At 42.3% G+C, this 18,564-nt stretch overlaps 1 protein-coding gene across 4 annotated transcripts in view; it reads left to right on the top strand.

The window, feature by feature from the left end:
* LOC140186350 (astrotactin-2-like) overlaps positions 1-18,564 on the top strand; it is a 1,795,681-nt gene that overhangs the window by 130,758 nt on the left and 1,646,359 nt on the right. The window lies entirely within an intron of this gene.

The raw sequence follows: 18,564 nt of genomic DNA, 5'->3' as shown, positions 1-18,564 counted from the left end.
TGATGGCTCTGCTGGCACTGAGACAGTTTATAAAATTGGATAATAGAGTTACTCTGATCTTTTAAGAGTAACATAGTGAATGTGAAATCTTAATGAACATGTATCACACGAGATTCTGCAGATGGTGGAAATCCTGAGCAACACACACATCTGAGCATCACTTTCTCCAACTTCTAGTAATTTCTTTTTGACGTTCCCCCCTTCTCCCTTGCTCTATTCCCCACTTTGGCTTCTTACCTCTTCTCTTCATTTACCTATCACCTCCCGCCTGGTGAGCCTCCTCCTTCCCTTTCTCCCATGGTCCACTCTACTTTTCTATCAAATTCATTCTTCTCCAGCACTTTGGCTTCTCCAGCTTTGACTTTACAGCTTCTTACATCATACCCCTTTCCCCACCCACTAGGCTTCACCTAACACCTAGCTCGGGGGTTCCCAACAGATTTGTCCGGCAAGATTTCCCTTTAAGGAAACCATGCTGACTTTGGTCTATTTTGTCATATGCCTCCAAATACCCCAAAACCTCATCCTTAATAATAAATCCAATACCTTTCAAATCACTGAAGTCAGGCTAACTGGCCTATAATTTCCATTCCCCCTGCATCCCTCCTTTCTTAACGAGTGGAGTGATATTTGCAATTTTTCAGTCCTTCGGAAACATTTCAGAATCTTGTGATTCTTGAAAGATCATAACTAATGCCTTCACATTCTCTTCAGCTACTTCTTTCAGAACCCTGGGGTGTAGTCCATTTGGTCCAGGTGACTGACTTTTCTACCTTCTGACTCTTGAGTTTCCCAAGCACCATCTCCTGATTAATAGTAAAGGCATTTAGTTCTGCACCTTCACGCTCCTGCATTTCTTGTGTTCTGCTGGTGTCTTCCACAACAATGCATATTAAGTTTGTACGCCATTTTATCCTGATTCTTAAGGCTGAACAGCATCACATGCGGCACTTTCTCTGCCTGTCGCTGGGAGACACTTTTATTTTGCTTCTTGGAACTGTTGGGGGCAGTTATCTCTGGAGTATTGGGGAGATATTTGCAGCTGAGGAGTAGTGATCAGCTGAGGACTTGCATGAACTCTGTATAGACGTCATTCCTCACTTGCTGAAGGCCTCAGAATTGTCTGAAACCTTCATTTGTAATTGTTGGAATGTCCCATGTGTCTCTTGCTATTCCAGTTGTTCTACACAGTCCTCCCTGCAGCATCAGCAGAGTCTTTCTCCTTTTCTGTAATAGCCTCTCTGCAAGGCTCTGCACGCATTCGCAAAGGCATCACTCAGAAAAATAGATTGATGTGTCATGGAAGATTGGCACCTCACTCTATCCAATATTGGGCTGGAAATTGGAGATTCCAGGCTTAGGGTTCAAGCATTGGACTCGTGCTTTACATCCACATTGCAAAGGGGATTTATCTACATGTCTGAAAGTACTGAGCAATATACATTTTAAAAAAGTCTCATCAAAATCATGTTATCAGTTTTTGCTAGTTTGAATACCTTGAAATTCGAGTGATCACTGGATGAAATTAGTAATCAAGGAGATGGCATGCAAAAAAATAGAGATTTGAAAAGTCCTTGTCAATTCTTTAACCATCTTTAAAATTATTTTCTTGGTACAAAAATACATGATTCTGTGTGAACTCCAGTTTAATACCAATGGAAATTAGATTCTTACATGTACATGTACAAAAGAATAGAGTCTACTGTATACCAGTAGAGTTAAAATTAGGTTGAATTCTATTTTTTGTGAGTTATGAATTAATGGACAATATTTTTGTAATTGCAATAATTATGAAATACGAAAGTCCTAAAAGCTTAGGCAACAAACTCAGTTTTGGACATGGTCATAAAAAGGGGCAAATTCTATGAATTATAATTTAGGCTTGGTTACATTCGAGGCTTTTGCACTAATGTCTTTGCATAAGCACAGGTATAGAGTGTTCCCTTAACTAGAGGTTGCAAGTATTTCTTCTTCAAATTCAAATTTCAAAGTATATTTATTATCAAAGTGTGTATACTCTCTACAACCTCCTTACAGGCAGCCACAAAACAAAGAAACCCAACAGAGCCCTTTAATAAAAGAAAATCATCAAACACCTATTGTGTAGGAAAAAAACAGTGTGCAAACAATAGAAGTAAGCAAATAACATCCAGAACTGAAATTCATGAAAGTGAGCCCACAGCCATGAAGCCAGATTAATTTATTGGTATACTGCTTTAACCTAAAAGTATGACCGGGCCTACTGGGGTTAAATAATTTTTAAGCAAGTGTTAAAGATCATAGAAGGCCAAGTTATACTTATTTCTCCATAACCTTTAGTGCCAGTTCAATTGAATTTAACAGTACTGATAAAACTCCTGCAAACTAAGCAAGACTTCTCCTGTAGTCAATCCATTCAAACCTGCCTTTTATTTTAAGGTGGTGCTTGAAAATAGTGGTCTATAATTTCTCAGCTGTAATTGCCTCCCTTTGAGCTGCAAACTTTTTTTTGTCTGACTTCCAGTTTTTCTGAAATTAATGGCCAGTGTTAAAACTGGTATTTTGGCACAATTAAAACAACCCCTTCATCAATTTAGCCTCAGATTTCAGGACTTCTGAAGCATGCCCTATCATCCGCAAACCCCATTCTCAATCACAAATTATATATTTTGCTTTGCATTCTGAAAGGCACACAAAGTAAAAAATATATTCAAATCACATTGAATGGCGGGACATGTTTGAATCGTAGGAGTCCTGCTTTCGTCAGTAACACCCAGATACTGTTGAACTTTGCAATTTTTCACTAGAATCAATAACACACAGCACCAGACAATGACCTGGTAGCCTATAATTGTTGTTCCTCTCCTCACCTTGTGATTTCTTTCCTTGGCAACCTTGTCATTTCCTTAGCACCTGTGTGATTTTTCTTTACAAGACTGAGTTAATAGCTCAATGCTCAACCCAGCACATATGGAAAGCATGCAAGAAGCCAGCCGGATCTGAACCCGGGACCATTTGCCTCAAAGTCTGGTGCTGATGCTGCTAGCTGATAGCCTATAATGCCACACTCCAATTTCTAGGCGCCTGTCTTTCCCCTTACCTAGAACAGAGGCAATTTTATTGCATAAACTGCAACGCAGGCTGGGATAGATAAACCGGTGAAGATCAGCAACACACCTGGATTTTCACTGCATTGTTGGATGGAATTCCATTGTTACATGCACTCACCACTGAATGCAGTGGTCTAAGTATGCAGAACTCAAGGCCTGGTGCCAGGCAAATAACCTCCCCCTCAAGGTCAACAAGACAAAGGAGGTGGGTATCAACTTCAGGAGAACTCTCACCCCTCATTACATCTGTGACACAGCAGAGGAAACTGCAGGCAATTTCAAGCTCCTGGGAGTGCACATCTCATACAAGTCTCACGGTCCCAAAACACATCCTACACAGTCAGGAAAGCTCACCAACACCTCTACTTCCTGAGGAGGCATATCAATACGCTTGTCCTTCTACAGATGCACAGGAGAGAGTATCCTAATAAGCTGCATCACTGTATGATATGGAAACCGCATTGCAGAAGACAAGAAGACTCTACACCAGGTAGTTCAAACTGCCCAACGTATCAACGGCAACAACCTATCCATCGTCAAGGTCATAAGTATACATAAAGTTACTGGAAAAGGGCCAGTAAGATCCATGAAGGATCCCAGCCATCCTGCTCATGGACTTCCTGTCCCACTTCCATAATGGAGCAGGCTACATATCATCCACACCAGGACCAACAGACTCAAAAACAGATACTTTCCCCAAGCCGTAAGGCTGTTAACACCTCCACTCACTACCTCACCACTCCACATACACTACCACCACTTTCTTATCAATGTTAGGGTCACCTTATGTACAGATACTCTTTTACCTAGAACCACTTTATGTCTATATGCTATCTTATGCATTTATATTTATTATGTTTTGTTTCATTATTGTGTTCTGTATCTTATGTTTTCTTGTGCTGCATCAGATCCAAAGTAACAATTATTTTGTTCTCCTTCACACTTGCTTACTGTAAATGACATTAAACAATCTTGAATCTTGAATTGAATTGAATTCCCTCAGTGAAATCAGTGGAACTGCATTTGAAAGCAAGGTGTAGCTGGCATTTATGAAAATAGCGTAGCTTGTAGTATATGAAGAGATAATCCAATGATTTTAAAAAATGTATTTTTGCGACTAGAAAAATGTTCTTTTCTGGTGAATTCTGAAATGCAATTTTGTAAAACCTTGTATAGGCAGTTGATACAGATTCAGATTCATATTTATTTATTATGAATCATATAAATAAATGAAAATCATAACATACAGTGATAAGTGTCATTTATATTAACAGCCAGCACACTTGAGGATGTGCTGGGAGCAGCCCGCATGTGTCGCCACATGTTCTGGTGCCAACATAGCATGCCCATATATACTGTACATATATATATATATATGTAGAGCATGACATAGTAATACAACTTGTGCAAATTCATAAATTGACCAGAAAAAGTGAGAAGCATATCCATGTAGCACTCAATGAAAGATGTTGTGTGGATGAAAGCAGCAAGACTGCAGCATAAGTCCATTCTACACAAGTTTATGAGTAAGTTATGCCACTTTTTAGGAAGGTAGAAGGTTTTGGGTATAACAGTTCTGTGTACAGTCATTCCTGCAGCCATGTCAGGAAATGTTTCTGCTCACCGCATTAATCTGCATTGCAATTGTTGTTGCATGGAAGAACCAGGTCTTTTATTAAATTTTATATTATGTTGGGGGCTGGACATTTCTTCTGTGATGAATGGCAAAGTGCATCAAACCCTCTGCCATACAGCCTCAAGTAGGGATCCTAGACACCTCGCCATCTGGTTCACCATGAAAATTCAGTGTGCAGACACATCAAGAAGAAATCCAGCCAAGAAGTATGGTTTTGTGCTCAACTGATCAGGTATGAGTATGAAGAGAAATTGGGGAAAGCATCGAATGGGACAGGCGGCAGGATATCACTGGAGATGTGTCATTGAGTCTATGAGTGTGAGTACTGGCACTATCAGCACCCTATCTGGTAACATTGTGTTAACGCAAAAGATGTTTGTCAAAAATGCTAGAGAGGATTATAGAAAAAATTGACTAAGGAGGGTATCTGGTCCACAGATTTCAAAAAGGATATACCCACTCTAACTTCACCAGAACTTGGTCAAATGTTTCTTTAATTTTGTTTACATGATTCTATCACTTCTTCAGGTTGAGGGTCTGAACCCCTGCTTGGCATAAGATTTTTTTCTTTTTTTCCCCTCTAATCTTACCACCAAATATTTTAAAACTCTATCCTTTTGCTAAGGGACAAAAAGACCTTCTAATAGGTTATGTTAAGGTTCTTCATAATTAAGTACATTTCATTCAAGCACTCTCAGGTCTCCTGTCTTCCAAAGGAAACAACTCTAGCTTAGGTAACTTTCCCTCTGATCCATTTTTTTTCAGGTTCTGGCAATGCCATCTGGGTTCTGTCAAGCAATACCATCTTTCCAGCAGTGTAGTGACCAGATGTCAGGGCACTGAAGCAGGGACCCAATCGCAGACCAAGTACAGTGCGCACTGTGATATTTGCTGAGTAGCAAATCCAGAGGGGCAACAAAGTCGGCATCAAAGTTCAGGCAGAGATCAAAACTTCCAGAGAAATCCAAAAACCAGAATCAGGAAACAGGCAGAGTCGATATTCTGACAGACAGAGTTCAGATACGAATGTTGGGAAGGCTCAGGAAAACTCACTGGCACAATCTGGCAACAGTCAGGTGAAAACACAGGACTAAAATACACTGAGAAATAAACAGAGAGGCAGATGATAGGTGGAGCACAATGAGACAGAAGTGGCAGCAAAACAGGCAATAATGAGAAAGAGGTGAGAGGCGGAGTACTCGGTAATACAGGGGCCGGAGTAGAGCAGGAGTGGGGACAGGAGCACATGGGCATGAAAACAAACAAGAGCACATGGCAATGCAAAACTGCAGACTGATGGCTAGCGGGAAAACACACAAAAAGACAAAGTTCAACTGGAGGTACTGACACCAGAACTGTAGGATGTATTCAAGCTGTGGCATCACCATCCTTGCACATCCTCCTTGTTTTATTTATATTTTATGCCTCAGCCAACAAGCAACCTATATGCCTTCTTTTAAATACCTTTTGACCCATTCTGCTCCCCTTAATGGTCTGTGGAGCTCCAAGGTCGTCTGTTCCTTCATACTCTCATGATTTACCCATATTCCCTTCTCTTGTGGCACCTCTCCAAATGGGCTTTCTGACATGCCTGTGGATTAGATTCCACTTGGCAATTTTCGCCCAATTGACCAGAACATCTATAATTTGCTGCAGTCTAAAGCTTTTCTTCTCACTGCACACGGCCAACTTTGTATCATCGGTGAACTTTATTATGCCGTCTACAGTTAAGTCTGCTACAACAAAAATATAGTAGTCAGCTATAAAGTGATCTGTGTGGCTTACCTCAGCAGATAGCCTGCGAAAAAACCTGAGGCAAAGTTTCTGAAGACAGTGGTGACCTTGACTCTCACTGTGACAGCAGCAAAGACACTGAATTTTGCAAGTAGACCTTTGTCTAATGTAGAGAAGTGCAATGGAAGTTCCCAAACTCTCTGCCTTAACTCAGATTTCACCATGACTACTCAATATCATGACAGACTTCAATCAGGTGCAAAACAAAAATTTGCTTGGAATACAAAGCATGTCTGAAAGAATCTGTGGAGAGAGAAACCAGAAGACTATTCAACAGAACAAGCATGCTATCCACACTATATATGTTGTAATGCATAGGCAACTCTCAGAAACTATCTTTTTAACTTTATGCTATTGTATGTTGTAACCTATTATGCAATGATCATTTGAGCAAATTTGGATTCTCACTGCCTGTCCAGCTTTCTGTTTTCCCTTTTACGACCCTTCTTTATGTAAGGGGGTTTCGATTTTTATGTTACTGCGGAGGCTAATTAAAATGGCGTTTTTGTTATTGTTAATCTGGGGAATGCGGCTTTGTTGTGCTTTAACGCTGAGAAAGCTTGCGCTAGCAGTTTATTGTGGTTTAGAGGGTGATAAGAGGGTGCTATTAACCAATTGGGATAGTTGTTATGGTTTTGGTGTATTTGAAGATACTGTATGCGCGGGGTTTTGGGGCAGAAGGCGGGAGAGCGAGACAGAGGATGGACCAGGTGCTGTGAGTCCGCTAACGGGGTCGGACCCCGAGCGGGACGTTCGGCGAGGAGACGGAGACGGACTCGTGTGGAGCGTCTGGTGGAGCGTCTGGTCGACCACCGTTGTTGGTCCCAGGCGGCCGGTCGAGGTGGTCCGAGGGGTCACAGGGTGAAGAAGAAGGTCCTTGAGCTCCAACGGTTTTGTGCACGAAGAGATTGAACTTTGATAAGTGTGGCGCCTTTTATTTTCCTTTTATATTTTATTCTCTTTTAATTATATAGTTCCAGTAATATCTATAAACTGTAAATCATTTAATCGTATCTGGTGTATTGTCTGTTATTTGGGCGGGGTGGGGTACCTCACACAGCATCCACACAAACGAATTACCCAGTTTGGCGGGGCCGAGGCTGTTTCCCTAGATGACAGCGAGCCGAGCGACCCTGAGGGTGGCCAGGGGGGCTGCATTGTGGGGGCTCGTCCGGGATGCTTGAGTCTGTTGGTATGCTGTGTGGGTGCCCTGATTAAATCTGTAATGTGTGTCTCTGTGGGTTATTTGCTGTTGATTGCTGTATGCGTTGTGGGTGCGGTCTTTGTTCGAGTTCAGATTAGCATTGACGAGTTAGAGGTGGCACTCGGGGCTATCCATGCAGTTGGGAGAGAGAGGAAAGAGTGGTCTGATTTGGAGGTAGAGTCTGCGAATAAATGTTCTAGCTCTGGCAGGCTCCGCCTGGCACTGGGGATAGTGTCCACCCCAGGAGGGGCGGAGGCGTGAGACATGGGCGGAGCGGATCTCTCAGTTGTTAGATGAGTGGCAGTGCTAGGTTGAAGGAGAGCGACAGGGATTGGTTGAAAGTTTGAGTAGGCGGGCTGGTGACGGTGTGAGAGCTGTCAGGTTCACTTACACCGTAGTGACAGCTGTCAGTTATTTGAAAGAGGGGGGAAAGTTTTCAGTGTGTCTTCTCTGGCGAGGAGGGCGGCTAAATTGCTTGTAGTGCCAGGCGGATCATTTCAGGGGATCAGTTGTTCAGCTGATCAGAGAGGTGTCGGGAAACTTAGTGGAGGCCCAGTGAGGGGAACGGCTTGGGGTCTCTGGGGAAGCACGTTCCCAACAATGTACCACTGAACTTCCGCAAGGAAAAGACCCTATTCCTGAAGACTTAGAGGGCCACGCCCCAGGGTGTCGTTATGGATAGAGGGAAGCGATGCTAAAGCTATCCTCGACCCCGGGGCACAGATCAAGTTGTTTTACAGTTCGTTTTACAACCGGTGTCTGAAGCATTTATCCTTGACAACCGCAAGGGCACCGGAGACTTTGGGTACTAGTGGCAGTAGTTATCCAGAAGATGATGATTGGTTAATGACCCTGGAGTTCATGGAGGCATTTTCTGGGCACCCAGCGTGTCGAGTTGCTTCTGAGGACGTGTGTAGCAGCCTTGAGCCGGTACCGAATTTAAACGAGACCCAGCGGTGGTACGGCTTGGGGAAAGTAGCTGAGGGTGAGACCCTCTTAGTAGATGCTCCGAACCACCACGAGGGAGGGGAGTTGACCGCTGAAGACACCTCAGTGAGAGAGAAGTCGCGGCAACTAGACCCTGGCGGCGTGGAAGACGAAGGCAGCGTGTGTGTGGATGATGCGACGTGGTTTAATGTGCTGCATCTGAGGGGTGGATGTTGCCAGATCGTGAGGAGGGCGGCTGTTGAGCCGAAGATGGCCTTTATTAGTTCCCTAGGATTCTTCCGATCCGAAAAGATGCCCAAGGGCATATCCGGAGCCCCTGCATCCTTCCCGCGGGGCATGAGGAAAACCATGGGGGAAGTGAAGGTGTGTGGAGTTTTGACGTATGTGGATGACCGCCTAGAGCTTGGATTCGCCTGGGGGGACTATGAGGCGAGGCGAGTGGCTGAGCCCGGGTGACCGAAGCGAAGTGTCAAATGTGGAGGAGTTTTTGGCCGGAGGAGTTTGGTGCAATGTGAGGAAAATGACCCGACATACCAGTTGAACTTCCTGGTGTTGGGACAGACGGTGGTGGACCGGGGGATGGAAACCCAGGTCGTCAATCTGAATGAGACACAGGGAAGAGAGGGGATTTGCACCGCACTGCGGTCATATACTGACGAATTAATCCAGCGAGAAGAAACAATGACCCACCTTCGAAGGGATCAGCAGAAACTCAAGACGTCCATTCAGAATAGATTGGAAGATTTACAAGTTGGGGAAGATCAAGGAAGTGTTCTGACTAAGGTCAACAGAAAACCGAGAGCCCAGGGAGGGGAGTTTGACTACACTCCCGAGGAGGTAAAGAAATGGAGGACAGATCTCGGAGAAGGGAGGCGGACGCTTGAAAGGAACCTGAAGGTGACAATCGTGAGTTTAAATGAAGTGGAAAAACAGAAAGTCGACCTGGAAGACGTCCTCAGGAAGAAACAACCGGAGGCTGAACATTCTTTAACTGCTGCTTTTCAAGTCAGGGTGGAAGAAGCTGGTGGGGTAACTGCGTCCCAGATTGAGATGGCCAGGAACCCTGAGTCAGAACTGCTGAGGCTGTGGCGAGAGTTGAAGGAGTCCCCGAAGAAGCTGACGTCTCGACTGCAGGAGGCTGAAGGGGTAGCCCCAGCTAAATGTTTCAGTTTGGAGAAACTCAAACAGCAGCTACCGATCGAAGGAATGAGGAAGAATACGGATTCGAAGGATGATGTGCTGCACATGTGGTACATGCTGCCTTTCGCTAACTTCCCCGTGATTGAGGAAGAGACCTTTGGCCCTTCTCCCACTGAGTCAGGTGTAGTGGGGAGGGCTAGCTGTGGGCAGTCTGAGTTACGGCAGGATCAGGAAGGTGGAGAGGCGGGGCCCCGGCCACGGGACAGGGGGCTCCGAGCTGTAGTGGTGGCCTGAGTGAGAGAGGAGTTGGCAAGCAGGCCCGAGGTATCCCTAGTAGTGTCTGAGCCTTGTGGGTTTAGGTGAGGGGGTACGGAAGTCTCAGAGGGTTAAGAAGCTCCCAGATAGGTTGGCCTATTTAGCGCCCGTGGGACGGGAGTAAGGTCCACTGTTTGGGGAGCACTGTCACTGTGTGTATCTGTGTATGTGTGTGTTGTGTGTCTGTAGGACTGGGTGGCGAGTTATTTAGAAGTCATGAGGACATGACTTTATTTGGTGGGGGGAGAGTGTAAGGGGGTTTCGATTTTTATGTTACTGCGGAGGCTAATTAAAATGGCGTTTTTGTTATTGTTAATCTGGGGAATGCGGCTTTGTTGTGCTTTAACGCTGAGAAAGTTTGCGCTAGCAGTTTATTGTGGTTTAGAGGGTGATAAGAGGGTGCTATTAACCAATTGGGATAGTTGTTATGGTTTTGGTGTATTTGAAGATACTGTATGCGCGGGGTTTTGGGGCAGAAGGCGGGAGAGCGAGACAGAGGATGGACCAGGTGCTGTGAGTCCGCTAACGGGGTCGGACCCCGAGCGGGACGTTCGGCGAGGAGACGGAGACGGACTCGTGTGGAGCGTCTGGTTGACCACCGTTGTTGGTCCCAGGCGGCCGGTTGAGGTGGTCCGAGGGGTCACAGGGTGAAGAAGAAGGTCCTTGAGCTCCAACGGTTTTGTGCACGAAGAGATTGAACTTTGATAAGTGTGGCGCCTTTTATTTTCCTTTTATATTTTATTCTCTTTTAATTATATAGTTCCAGTAATATCTATAAACTGTAAATCATTTAATCGTATCTGGTGTATTGTCTGTTATTTGGGCGGGGTGGGGTACCTCACACAGCATCCACACAAACGAATTACCCAGTTTGGCGGGGCCGAGGCTGTTTCCCTAGACGACAGCGAGCCGAGCGACCCTGAGGGTGGCCAGGGGGGCTGCATTTACATAATCCTTACTGCCCATGCTTCCATTCTCCTGTTATAATAACCCCTTCAGACCGTCACATGATTGTGAAGCATTTTGTTTTCTCACAATAAATGTTCTATCTCCATGCAAGTTGCAGTTACTATCTGGATCTTAATGTTATTGATGACGTTTGCTTCCAAAATTAAAACATTAGGTGAGTAATTTTTTGAAAGCATTCAATTATCTAGTCTTTGTTTTCTGTCGATTTATTAATGTACCTAAATGAGTAATTGTTTTCAAGTTGTACAGCGTTACTGTACAAAATCTATTCAAAACATACTTGTGAAGAATGGCACAGTTTTTAATTGCTGCTGCCTAGCATTTCAAAGGATGCAGGTTCAATCTTGTTCTCCGATACTGGCTCTCTGAAGTTTGCATGTTAAGAATGATTCCCAGGGGCTCCAGTTATTTCCAATGTTCCGAAGACATGCTGGCAGCTTAATTCGTCTGTTAACTGTTTCTTTTATGTGTACTAATGGAGTTGCTGATTTAATTTGTTAATTGTTGGTGATTCATTTATTGTTGTCACATGTACTGATTGAAAATCCTTGTTTGCAAGCCACCTAGACAGCTCGTCATCACTATGTGCCATGTTGTATGACGTAGGCGATTATGGTCTATCCATGGCCATGTTTGTTTTTGGCAAGTTTTTCTACCAAATTGGTTTACTATTGCTTTCTTCTGGGCAGTGTCTTTACAATTTGGGTGACCCCAGCCATTATCAGTACTCTTCAGAGATTGTCTACCTGGCATCAGTGGTCACATACAGGTCATCCCATATGTAAGTGCATTGCAGTAGTGCGAAAGGTAAATGTCACCAGAATACAGGGAATAATGTTGCAGTTGCAGAGAAAATGCTGGCAGACAATGAAAGTTAAGGGTGATGACAAAGTAGATTGAGAGATCATTGTACCAGAGATCTATTCAAGAGTCTTAGAACGGTGGGGGCAGAAACAACAAGTAGTGGTTCAGGTGAATAAATAAGAGTGGGGGAATATGACCAATGGGATTGCTCCCCAGGTGGCTACCGTGAATCCGATGTGTCAAAAGTCCTCTTTCTGTATTGATCCAAGATGATGCCGATATCCTTGAAATAAAGTGTGGTGGTAGTTCAGAAGTTTTCTAAGTCAATAAGTATGTCCTGACTGTTACTGAAGATATCCAGAAGACATGTAATACGTTGCTCCGATAAGTTGCAGGGTGTTCCCTTCTATTTGGCTGATGTCTGGCTTTGTTCTAAATACACATTTTTCACATGCTCAATGCTGAGTTCCATCCATGTCAGGAATTGCACGTGCCCTGGCATATAAAGCATTTAGGTTGGCAGGTGCACAGAAATATGAAGGGGATAACCCAGGCTTTGGCCATGTAAACAATAAATCAGTGAGTGCAATTCTCACGGGGAACCAGGGTCAAGCCGAGGCTCTGTGCTTTTAACAAAGCCTGATATGTTTGATCTCCAAGGTTGTTTGGCATTCTTGGGAAGATACTCGGGACATTTCCTTTGCTGCTGTTTTGTTTTTGAAGAAATTCTGCAGTACAGAGCCAGATCAGAGTAACATAAAAACATGGACTGATGAACTGCCTTCAGTGCATGCATATCAAGAGAAGGATGGCAGGTGTCAGAGGAAGATGTTGGGACTCTAAATGTGATTGTGCTATTTAAGGCTGCTTTATGATGCTGTATAAAGATCATGGTGCTACAGAAAGGGGGAAAAAGCACTGTTGGGCTCTCTTGTGAAACACCATGTTATTTCAGAAGCAACACTATTGAAAATTTCTATTCACATTTCTCTCAGTTGCTGATATTTGGACATGCAACTGAGCTTCTCAACCAGGCCTTAAAGGCACACACACAACTACCAGCGTTTTTCCAGCAATAGAAGATTACAATTTAGGTATGGATCTTCTTGGTTTTAATTTTAAATGTGTAAATGTTACTGATAAAGCCAACATTTATTATTGTGCATCTCATTGTCCTTGAGGATGTGGTGGTGAACCATCATTAACTGCTTTCATTCTTTCCAGTTAAGGCACACCAATATTATATTAAGAAAGGAGTTCCAGGGTTTGGTCCCAGTGACTAGAGTCCTTTCCTTCTGTATATATATATATATATTTGGTTTTAAAAAGTGAACTTATTTGGCTGTGGTCAGAGAGCACCTCTTTAAAACAGAGATGTTGATCCTCAATTAACTACTTACTCTTGACTCCTACATTTTTTATAGGCTGGGTGGATCAAACCCAAATGACCCAAATCAATTTGAATGTCCAGGAACTGTAGTAATAAGCATACAAGCACAACAAAGGAACTTAAGCCTAATTTATTATCATAAAACAGAAAGTACAAATAAACCACACTAAATACTAAGTTACAAAGATTTTACATGCTGCAAGCTCACGGAGATCTAAAGTGTCACTTGGAGTTGTTCAGACTTTCATCTAATATTTTACAAAATGTAATTACACCACAACATAATTCTGGCTGCAAGATTCTCCCTTGCTTGAATTTCCTTGACCAAAAACAAGCAACATCCCATCAAACTTCTGTTTTGCACCTTATGTATGATGTAGATGAATCCATCTCCCATTTTGATGGACTCTGATCCAATGGAAGATCACCAGTGTCGCTTTGTTACCTTCAGATTTAAATATTCCATTGCTCTGCAGCCAAGTCAGTCTACCATGTCCATGATTTTTAGCTGAATGAGAAGTTTCCTGTCCTGGTTGTAACTTTAGGAACAACTTTGCTCACTACATTGGCTCCCAATCTGTCAAACTCTTTGAAAAAAATTTTGCAAATGCTGCATATCAGAATAAATAGAAGTTGTTGGAAATGGTCAGACAGCTTCTGGAAGAAGAGAGACTAAATATTACAGAGCTGGGACACTTGTCAGAGTTGTTCTATTGAAGGGTCTTTTATCCAGAAATATTAACTCATGCTATTTTTTTTCTCCAGATATTGAGTGTTTTCAACATTTTGTTTTTATTGTCCTTAATTCTAAGCCTTCATCAAGTCTTGTGCCACTTCCTACCTCTGTTGTTCTCTCCAAACAGACGGTTTCCCAAGCTTTCACCAATTTCCATTCCCGGACTTCTGAATATGTCTAGGTAAATTTCTTCCCCCTTGATTAACTGTGCCTTCAAATTCTTGGCCTTTGATTTCCTCTTAATCTTTCCTAAACTGATTGTATAAAACCATTACCTTTAAAAGTGTTTTTCTCTCAGTTGTCCTACTATCTATCTGGTAGCTTAGTGAGAGATTTTTGCAATGTCTTGTATGTTTCCAAATGTGAAAAATGTTATACAAGTACAGTTCTCACCTTTTGGAAGCAACTTTGCTCATGCAGATCCTTATCCCAATGGTGCACAAACTATCAGAACTGTAGACAATTACAATCTGAGCCTTGGGGTTCATTAATTTCTTAAAACAAATGTCTTCTGGAATTGATCCTAATTTACAAAGTTGCTTGAAGTAGCATTTTAAGAAAATTTCTGCAAAAGTACTTAAAGAGCTAAAAAGCTACGGCTTATTTATCTCAGACATATTTTTAATTGTACCCTGTGGTAATGCTGTGGAAAATGGAGAAAAAGTCACTATTAGTTCTGGGAAAGTGAGGATGGAAAATGCACTGATGAGTTTGTTGATTTGATATATAAGGTAGAGATGCAGTGGTTAGAAGGGGGCATGCTGAGGAAAATCCCATCTGTTACAGCTACTGAAAAACAGGATGCTATGCTGATGGCTTGGTAAGCACACAGCAGAATTGTCTGTATTTATAAAAAGAACAGAAGAGTAAAATGTTTCCAGAAAGTACATACTGTGGTGACCCACCTTCCAGCGCACTCGAACCGGCTCACAAAACGGTGCGCGCCGGCAGAGAGGCCGGACCCAAAAAGGGCACCAGGCCATCTTCACCAGCAGGGAGAAAAACCCGTGCGCAGGAAGGGTCTGCGAATATGCATTTCCCACAGCAGTCCCGCCCAGGGAGGGCGGGAACAGGAAGGCTTTAAAGGAGGCCGCGAAGTTTGAATAAACCTCTTTTTTCGCAACTACAACTCACCGACTACGTGTTGTTATTCTAGTGCTGTGTGTAGCACACCGCTACGATACTTCAGTTTATGTGAGTTAAATTGATGGCTTTCTCCACCACACTTGGTGAAGCAGACTATACCATCAGTCTGGAAGTGAGCTTCAATCCCACATTATCTGACTCTCTTCAACTAAAGGTGAATTCTTGTTCTTCCAATGTACTTCAATTGTTTACCTGTTTGATGCTTTCTCTGTAGCTGCGAGATTATATTCTGCATCCTGTTTTTCTCTTTAATACCTCAAAGAGTTTGTGTATGGCATGATTTGACTGAATGTCACAGAAAGAAAAGCTTTCCACTCTTTTGTGGTGCTTATGACCAATACCAATCTGTATTTCACTCATGCTGTCATTGGCCCTCTTTCCCACCAAGGACACCTTTATGAGGCAGTGCCTGAAAAATGCAATGTCCACTATTAAAGACCCTTACCATCCTGGACATGCCCTTTTTATGTTACTACTTGCTACAAAATGACAAATTTTAAGATATATGTCATTGAAAATAAACCTGATTCTGGTTTCTCATTTCTGCTAAGCCATGACAATCAAAGTTGCCAAAGGGGAGAGAGTCGCCTTTCAGTAGCCTTGCACACTCGCTTGGCACTGGTTGTGAAACATCTACACTGAATTAGTTTCATTCTCCATTAGCTTTCCCCCCACAATATTCTCCAGCTGCTGCCCTATTTCCAGTTCAATTGTTGCTCTGCCTTTTCTTTTTCCAATCTTTTTATTGATTTTAAAAAAGAAGTGTGTATACAGAGGAGAATATCTCTAGTATATATGTCAATAACAGTACATACAGAAGGTAAAACAAGAAGTATCAGAATCACACATAATGTTTATCTACAAAGTATAAATTTAATATAGAATGTATAATACAGAAAAAAAGAATGTAATTCATTCTCTCCTTATCAACTTATGAAGAAAGGAAGGACTATTAGAAATTTTTATATTAAAAAAAAGTAAAAAGGCACTATTCTAAACAGAAGATAAAAGAAAGGACTGGGCAGTCCATCCTGAGAGAAAAACCAAGAAAAGAGAGACTCTCTGATCAAATCCAAGGTTCTGAAAAAATAGCTGGAAGAGAATCAGTGCAAAAATCAGATCATATGAAAATATTGTATAAAAGGTAGCCAGATTTCTTTAAATTTAAAGGATGTATCCAGTGTCCGACTTATTATTTTCTCTAGACTTGAACAGGACATGATAGAGGAAAGCCAATAACAGGTGGTAAGAGGGTTAGGGTCCATCCATTTAAGTAAAATGGCTTTCCTAGCCAATAAGGTTGAAAAGGCTATCGTCCGCTGAGCGGAAGCAGGAGTATATCCTGCTTCCGATGGAATAATACCAAAAATATCTGTAAACGAGTTTGGTTGAAAATCCAGATCCAACACTTTTGATAAGGTTTTAAAAACATCTTTCCAAAAGTTTTCCAACTTTATGCAAGACCAAAACATGTGAGTTAAAGTGACCACCTGAGTATTACAATTGTTCCTCTGTCATCCGATTTCTGAATGGACTTTGAACCCACGAACATGATCTCACTGCTTTTTATTTCTATTTTTGCACTACTTATTTAAATTAACTATTTAATACATATATCTACTGTAATTCATGTTTTATTTTCTATTATTACGTATTGTATTGTACTGGTGATGCAAAGACAAGAAATTTCATGGCATCTGTGGGAACGTTCTGCCACAGACTGTGGTGGAGGCCAAGTCCATGGCTATATTTAAAGAAGAAGTTGATAGTTTCCTGATTGGCCAGTGCATCAAAGGTGTATGGGTTTGAGTGGGATCTGGGATCAGCCATGATGGAACAGTGAAGCAGATTCGATGGGCTGAATGCCCTAATTCTGTTCCTATGTCTTATGGTCTTATGCCAGTGATGTTAAACCTGATTCCGATTCTGATTGCTGGTGGTGAGTATAGGAACTCAAAGCCATGACAGAAGTATCTGCTAAAACTTATTTACTACTCTTGAATATCATGTATTTAATGCTGCTGTGATTAGATTATGAGCAAATCCCCAGTCTAAAAAGAAATCACAGGAAATGGAAGGGAACCAAATCACTGCCTCAACTCACAACATCTTATCAGTTTGCTCACAGACTTTTCTACTGTCTGGTTTGCCAGTCCTGTTAATCAGTGACTGGTACTTGCTGCAGTTTTACACGACATTCCCTTTGAGGAGGCATTGTCATCAAATGTAGTGTTCAGGCAATCAGTAATGGTTGTGTTTACTCAGCCAGCTCTTTGAATTTGATTATTTTTGACCAGGATCCACAATATAAATGGAGAAAGGGCAAAGTAACAAGACAAGGTTGACAGGGTTGAGTTTAAATAATTTGCCTGCTGTTGGTGTAGTGGTAGGAGCCAGAGGTGCAAGTAAGGCCAAGCTGTAGGCCCGTCTCCTGGGTTTTTTGGCTTTCAACCTGTGATTCTGATAACTGATTTTTCAAGAAACAATGAAGAGAGATGGGATTCCTCCACAATGTATTTTAGGCTAATTTCCTTGGCTAAACTTGTCTTAAATCTATTTCTCAGTTGTAAGCTAGATTGCTGAGTAAGTTCAAAGTTCAAAGTAAATGAATAATCAAAGTATATATATATATGTCACGATACAGAATCATGAGATTCATTTTCTTGCAGGCATACTCAGTAAATCCAATAACTGTTGGGTGACTGCACTCAACAGGGTGGACAAACAACCAATTTGCAAAAACAACAAAAGAAAAAATAAATACATAAGCAATGAATATCGAGAACATGAGATGAAAAGTCCTTGAAAGAGAGTTCATAGTTCAGTGATGGGGCAAGTGAAGTTGAATTAAGCTATCCCCACTGCTTCAAGGGCCTAGTGATTGAGGGGTAATGAATGTTCCTGAATCAGATGGTGTGAGTCCTGGGGCTCTTCTACCTTCTTCCTGATGGCAGCAGTGAGAAAAGAGCACGACCTGGCTGGTGGGGATCTCTGATTATGGATGCTGCTTTCCTGTGACAGGGCTCTATATAGATGTGCTCAATGGTAGGGAGCACTTTACCCATGATGGACTGGGCCATATTCACTACTTTTTGTAGGATTTTCAATTCAAGTGCATTGGTGTTTCCATACCAGGGTTGATGCAACCAGTCAATAAACTAACGAGAAAATCTGGAGATGCTGGAAATCTAAGCAATACACACAAAATGCTGGATAAACGCTGTAGGCCAGGCAGCATCTATGGTTTTCAGGCCGAGACACTTCATCAGTCTTCTAGCATTTTGTGTGTGTTGCAGTCAATATACTTTCCACCACATATCTATAGAAATTTGTCAAAGTTTTAGATGTCATGCTGAATCTTTGCAAACTTCTAAGAAAGTAGAGGCACTGTTG

This window comes from Mobula birostris, chromosome 22, assembly GCF_030028105.1.
Source record: "Mobula birostris isolate sMobBir1 chromosome 22, sMobBir1.hap1, whole genome shotgun sequence".
Classification (NCBI taxonomy): domain Eukaryota; kingdom Metazoa; phylum Chordata; class Chondrichthyes; order Myliobatiformes; family Myliobatidae; genus Mobula; species Mobula birostris.
The sequence above is the reverse complement of the archived record's forward strand: the minus strand, read 5'-3'. Positions and strand labels throughout refer to the sequence as shown.